The sequence below is a fragment of the Urocitellus parryii genome, chromosome Y (genome assembly GCF_045843805.1).
Source record: "Urocitellus parryii isolate mUroPar1 chromosome Y, mUroPar1.hap1, whole genome shotgun sequence".
In the NCBI taxonomy this organism is placed as follows: Eukaryota; Metazoa; Chordata; class Mammalia; order Rodentia; family Sciuridae; genus Urocitellus; species Urocitellus parryii.
Genome location: NC_135548.1, coordinates 8,221,354 through 8,228,449, shown reverse-complemented (window position 1 = coordinate 8,228,449; position 7,096 = coordinate 8,221,354).

The following is a 7,096-nucleotide window of genomic DNA, read 5'->3' as shown; positions in this document are numbered from 1 at the left end:
GAAGAGGACATCATCCATGGGTTTGCCATGACCAGCTTTGTCACTTTTGAAGCGCTGGAGGTAAGCGCCCCCTCCCCCCATCTGCCTTTATGCGCAGCCCCCTTGGTGGCGACGAGCTCCCCGCTGTGCTCACCTTTCTAGGAGCTGTCTGTCAGTTTGTCTGGCCCGCATTTTCCTTGTGTGTCTATACCAACTTTTGTTTAACCATTCATTCTTTATTTTACATGTGAGGTGCTTCTGCCTCTTGGCTGTTATAGTGTTGCTATGAACATGGATGTGCAGTCTCTTTGCAATTCTCTTTTCTGTTTTCTCTGTGTGTGTATGTACATAGGTAGATAGCTATCTATCTATATCTATATCTATATCTATATCTATATCTATATCTATATCTATATCTATATATATATACACACACACACACACACAGAAGTAAAATTCTAGATCACATGATAAGTCTGTTTTCATTTTCAAGGAACTGTTTTCCATAAATAACTAGATTTTAAAGATGTGTATTTAAGGTCATCTTGTTGGTCCTTGATCTCTAGATTGTTTTGAATTGACCCTGGGTAAGTGCTCTCAGTCACCTGCTGTAGCATACCTTGAATTTGAACACACTCCCACCACTGTCTATTGCTCACTGAGGCCCAGACCCAAATAACAGATTCTCAGGATCCATGACTGGCCAGAGAAGTAAGTTGAATCTTAGCAAGCCTGAGCTTAAATATTTCTTAATTGTCCAGATCTTTTAGTGCCCCACTTGGAGATTACTGTCATCACTGTGTCTCATCAGTTCTATTGTAATTATACAAGACAGTTTTTTTTTTAAATCAGACTTTTTATTCCTTTGTGTAGGAACCACGTTTTAGTTCTATCTCCTCTAAAACCTGCAGAATTTGGTACAATAGTCTGTTGACAATTTTCTAGTGAATGTTTGGTTTATCAGACAAGTGATTGATGGAAAGGTATATGGTAGAATTAGTGTCTTTAATCTTGACCATGACCCCAGATGGCTGTTTGACCACATCTAAGCTACCAGCCCTCTTCTTGTCATGTCAGATTATAAGCTGAAAGAAAGAATGAGCATAGGCTAAAGAACATTTAGCACTTACCTTGTGCTAGGTATTTTGCTAAGCACTTACATTAGCTCATTCCAATTTACAGTAGTGCAGTGGAATACATTTCACTTTTGTAGGCAATGAAACAATAGAGAAGGGAGACAGTCTGCTCAGCTCAAAGAGGGAGACTAGGCACAGGATGTATATTTCTTTTCCATGAGGCTAGTAAACTCATGTTATAGTTATAGCCAGGAGCTAGGATAGTTTCAACACCACCAGCAATGAACTATAAGCTGTAAGGTTTAGAAGAATGAATAGGAAGATCCTGAGGTGGGGTACTGAGACCCTGTATAAAAGAACCACATTTTAATTAGTAACAAATGGAAGGAATGATCAGTGCAAGTTGAACAGTGGAGAAGGTTATGTGCTATCAGAAAGTGTTTGAGAGAGATAGTTGCCCTGATTTGGAAGAAGGGGAATTGAGGGAAAATGAGTTCCAGAGGACGAAATGAGAGGATGAGAAGATAAGTTCCTTCCCAAAGGGGCTTGGGTTTTCCAGTCTCCAAGCAGAACAGTGAAATGTGACCTGATGGCTTAGGTGGTGTCAAGGCTCCAGGTAGCAAGATAGCATCCTTCTTCTTGGATTGGGCCCTCAGCATCCCCACCATGGAGCATGTGGGGCTGAGTTTCAGCACACATTTTGCACATATTCTCTTCCCCCACTGTGAGTGAAAGAGAACATGAAGGAGAAATCAAAAAATACTCTGAATCTTTTGACATAGAGAGCAAAACATATTGATAGTGTCCTGCAACTCTTGATAATTTAATTGAACTATATGAAACTTAAAATTGATACGTAGGCCTACCCCCTGATTAACATTGTTACTGACATTCTGACTTGATTGGATAAACTGATATGGAATAATCTATTAAATATGTCACACTTGAACAAGGAATGTAAATTATATTTCATCTATAATTAGGTGGGAGGCAAAAATCACAGAGACGATTTTAGTGAATATGTCTTGATGTGTACACAGCATCACTAGAATTTTTTTCCCGTTCCATGGGGAGAAAGAAGTTGATTGCCTTTCAAGAATTTATTGCTGTCCAGGAAATGAGAGGTCGAGGGGTGAATTATGTAATGTTCACAGAGTGGGTTTTATTTACGGATTCAATGAGATTAGCTGCAGTCTTCCTAAAGTTAATGGCACTGGAAATGCACCATTCTGTATTTAGTTGGAAATACCTAACTTTCCAAGTTAGAGACCTAATTGCTTCTCAGATTATAATGTGTTTGCATTTGTATCTCCTTCTCCTTTAATGGGAGCTGTCTGCTGCCTTTATTGTTTGTGAATTAATGTTGCAAACCAGAGCTTGTGAGTGAAAAGGATGGTATATAATCAGTTCTTTGGTGCTCTTGTTTCCCAGTCACAGAATAATCTACAGTGAACCTGATTATTGATAATAAATATGAGACATAAACCAAAGTAAAAAAGATAAAAACAGTGTGTTTGGAGGGGACATTAAACCAAACTGTAGCTAGGAAATAAGATAATTGTAGTTTTTACCTCATATGGTTGTTTTGAAGGGCAAAAGCACATGCTAAGAACAACATGTAGAATGTGTTTCAGTGCATTTTATTTGCTTTCATTATTGTTAGATACGTAGTTGGTATTTGTAGTGAATGGTGAGTGTGGTATGAATGTGAATGTTAAGAGCATAAATAGGTATGTAACTGATATGTTTATGTCTTTTTCCAGATGGTTGGCATAATGAAACAAAAAGTGACATTATGGAATTGTTCTTATTTGGGACTAACATATTAGAGAATGTTTTAAGTTGTGGTTTCATTTTGTTTTGTGAGGTTTTTCTTGACTGTTGTTGGTTTATAGTATTTTTGGTGCTGGAGGTTGAACCTAGGACCTTGCACATGGTAAGGATGTGATCTACCATTAAGCTATACCCTAGCCCCTTTTTGTTGGTTCTTGACATTAGTTTGATTTATTTCAGGTGATGTTCTCATAATGTATCAAAGCATCTTTTTATACTTTTAAAAATATAAATGAGGACTATACCATCATTTAGAAAATGTCTGTAATACTAGGTACTCAATATATGTGTGGGAGTATTTTTAATGAGGATTATGTTTAAAATTTATTGACTCTGTGACACTGCCCTCAGACTCGAGTTATAGGGCTTTCCAAAAATGAGGTGTGAGTGCTGCAGTAGAATCATCCAGGGTACCTGAGGTATTTTTTTGAGTTGCCAGCCTTTTGCCTCCAGCGTGTTTGGAGCAGGTAGTTGTGTCTTGAGTCACCTGGACTATTGGGAATGGGCTGCATGGTTATGCATAATATAGGGTTAGCTACGTGGAGTTAGGTGCAGCTGTGGTATTTCACCTAAGTCATAGCTTTTTGTGGAATGCTTCATTACAGAAACTTGGTGGATTTCAGAGATGATGTACTTTATAAACGGAGTCTAGAGAGGCGTATGAGAGAATAACAGATGGCCGACATTTCCCACTTTGGGCCAATTGTTTGTCTCAAGGCTTTGCATAATGACTTTCTTTCTCTCCCCTCCCCACCTCTTCTCTCATGCACTTAGAAGGACTTAATGGCATCATTTATAGTTAGAGAATAAATGTAAAACTGATTTGTTTAAGAACACCAATAAGTTGCACTTAAAAAAAGAAAAGACTCACATAAGGCACGACAGATTGCTACTTGAGGGAGCTAATAGCCAGTTGGAATTTAATACTTCAACAAGAAATTTATTTAAACAATTGAAAAAGATGAAATCTTAGGAAAGTCTTGTGGGCCCAACAGGAGACCAGTTTTGATGTTCACAGCATGATGGAGATGTTGTAGATCTTGGTTGTGGATACTACACCAAACAGTGTACTTAGAATGGGTATTTTTTTTCCTGGATCTAAAGTTTTAATTTTTAAGTAACCAAACTTTATAATTTTATACATAATCCAATACAATGTTAATAAAATTAGCATTTCAGCCTCCACAAATTGGTATGTGATGGAGATAGTCTTAAAACCAGAGGGTAATTTTATTTGAAGTAAATTATACCTTAATAAAGTTGATTTATAAAAAATACATGGGGCCAGTAATTCAACTGTAGAGCTTCTGGTTCAGTAGTTCTATGACAGAGTCCAAGCATATATATTTTTTATTTTAATTAATTCCCCACATGATTTGAAGGCAGCCGGAGGCTCTGAGGAATCTAGATTTCTCCAGAGGAATCTAGGCTAGTTGTGAATTCTTTAGAATATAAATCTGTTAGCAATCTGCACAAATAGAAACTTGTTCTGGTAAATTATGAATTATCAGATAAGTACCTGCAGAATAAACAGAATACATAATTACAAACTGTTAAGTGTATTATCCCCATATGGAAGTTATTTTTGTCCATTTCTTTTATTGGGCAATGTTGTGAAAAATGTTATGTGGTCACCAAATTGGATGGGGGGTGGGGGGAGCCGGGGGAAGGAATTTGGGATGGGAATGGGAAAGACAGTAGAATGAATTAGATATAACTTTCCTATGTTCAGACATGAATACATGACCAGTGTTACTCCACATCATGTACAACCACAAGAATGGGAAGTTGTACTCCATGTATGTATGGTATGTCAAATACATTCTACTGTCACATATAACTAAAAAGAGCAAATAAAAAAAGTTATGTGGTATTCCTGGAAGCTGTCAATTATGGTGCTGGGTCATAAAAAACCTGCATTGTGATATGTCAGGTGACTAATGAGAGAGGAGATTAGATACAGTTATATATTCTAATCTTATTGGCTTTGTGTTAGAGGAACTATTTGTGGGGGGAAAATAAACATTTGGAATATTTAGCCTATATTAAAAGTCGATAACACTTAAAAATTTGCATATGTATTTGTCTTCAAATCTGTATGATTTCTAAGATGGGGTAGCTTTTTTCTTTCCTAATGTAGAACCATGACTGAATTAGAAGGCAAATACAGTATTATTCTGTTTTAGGAACAGCACTCTGGTAAGATTTTCAAAAATGTAAATAAGTCTTATGTAAGTGAAGGTATTCAAGAAGTTCTTGGTGTGGCACAGAAGGGATGGGTACTGGGGAACCTCTAAGAATATTTTAAAGTTTAATTTTCTGCTGTTCTTTAAAAGACAATAAGCCATGAATACAATTGTGGAACCATAAGAAATACTCATAAAAAGTGATTTCTGCTGGGTGTGGTGGTGCACACCTGTAATCCCAGTAGCTCAGGAATCTGAGGCAGTAGGATCCAGAATTCAAAGCCAGACTCAGCAAAAAGCAAGGCACTAAACAACTCAGTGAGACTTTGTCTCTAAAATACAAAATAGGGCTGAAGATGTGGCTCAGTGGTTCAGTGCCCCTGAGTGCAATTCCAGTATCTCCCCTGTCTCCCAAAGTGATTTCTATATGTGCTGGTATCTCTGGCTATGGATCTAATGTGCTTGTTTGTTTAGTAAACTTAGGAGTTAATAGTGAGGACTCATTTTTGTTTCCTTAGGTGGCTCTGGGATCTATGAGATAAAAAGAAATACCATGGTATGTGCTTATCTCTGTGTCTGTTGCCCTTCCCATGGAGATTCCTAAGTTTGCAGGATCCCTGTTACCTATCTGTGTTTGACAGCGTGATTCTTAACCATGTGTAGTATGTACAGCCACTTTCAGCATCATCATTGTTTGACCTGGGGAGGAACACAGCCAGTTTGCTAATCATTAATCCCTGACTGTGGAAAGCAGTTTATTCAAGAGTGGGTCCTGATTCCTACTTGAGATGAAGCTTCTCTTATTGAGAGCAAAAATAAACTAAAAAGTGTTTTTTCTTTGATGGTAGGGGTGGGAGTAGGGTTACCAGGGGTTGAACTCAGGGCCATTTAACCACTGAGTCATATCCCCAGTCCTATTTTGTATTTTTTAAATTTAAATTTTAAAGACAGGGTCTCACTGATTTGATTGGTGCCTTGCTTTTGCTAAGGCTAGCTTTGAACTTCAAAGTGGTTTTTGAAGTAACCATCATAACTACTTTTCCTGCTTGGTGCCTATACTTGCCCTTCTATGGTGAGATCAACTTAATATGTTTGGAAAATAATAAAGGCATTGTATCTAAAGAGAACTTTAGAATTACATGTCTTTCCTTAATTCTTGGGCAATCTCAGGTAATCCCAGAAAGTGTGGTCACAAGTAAATCAGTGGAGGTTCTCATAAACGGAGGAAATCTATCCCATTATGCCTGCCTCATGCATTTTCTTATCTGTCACTTAGGATTTATAGACTACTAAAGTTTTATGGTTGTATTAATGGAATGGTTGTATTTATTTCAAGCTCTGTTACTTAAGCAACTTTCTAAAAGTCATTTGTACACTTTTTAGTTCTGAGAACACACTTTGCTTTAATTGAAGGTCTTGCACCCATATTCTGATGGAAGCAGCTAACATTTTTTGAGCAATTCCTGTGAATGATTCCCTTTATGTAGATGATTCTCAGAAAGCTAGGTTTTAGAATAATTTCCTATAGGTGCTACTATTTTACTCTAAGGCCTTTGAGCTTTGATTTTTTTTAAGGTTCCAGGTATTGAACCCAGGGGTGCTTAACCACTGAGCCAGGTCCCCAGCTCTTTTTATTTTTTGAGATATGGTCTCACTAAGTTTCTGAGGCTGGCTTTGACCTTGGAATCCTCCTATTTCAATGGCATGCACCATTGCATCTGGTCTGAGCTTTGATTTCTAAGAAATAGTTGAATCTTTAATGAAGTCCAATGAAGTGTTTTTTATTCAATAGATGATTGATTATTATTGATTTTAATATAAAATCATTTCCCAATAATTTTTATTTCTTTCTTTTAAAAACACACTTTGAAGAAAAATTTCTTCTTCAGGATAATTTTTTTTCCAAATTTCCTCTTGTAATCTTGATTAAAGGAAGAGAATTTTTGGATAGTATGGGGACAGCTGACTTCTGTAGGTTTAGAAGGAATTGGCATTTAATCATGTTTCTGGGGACAGACCACT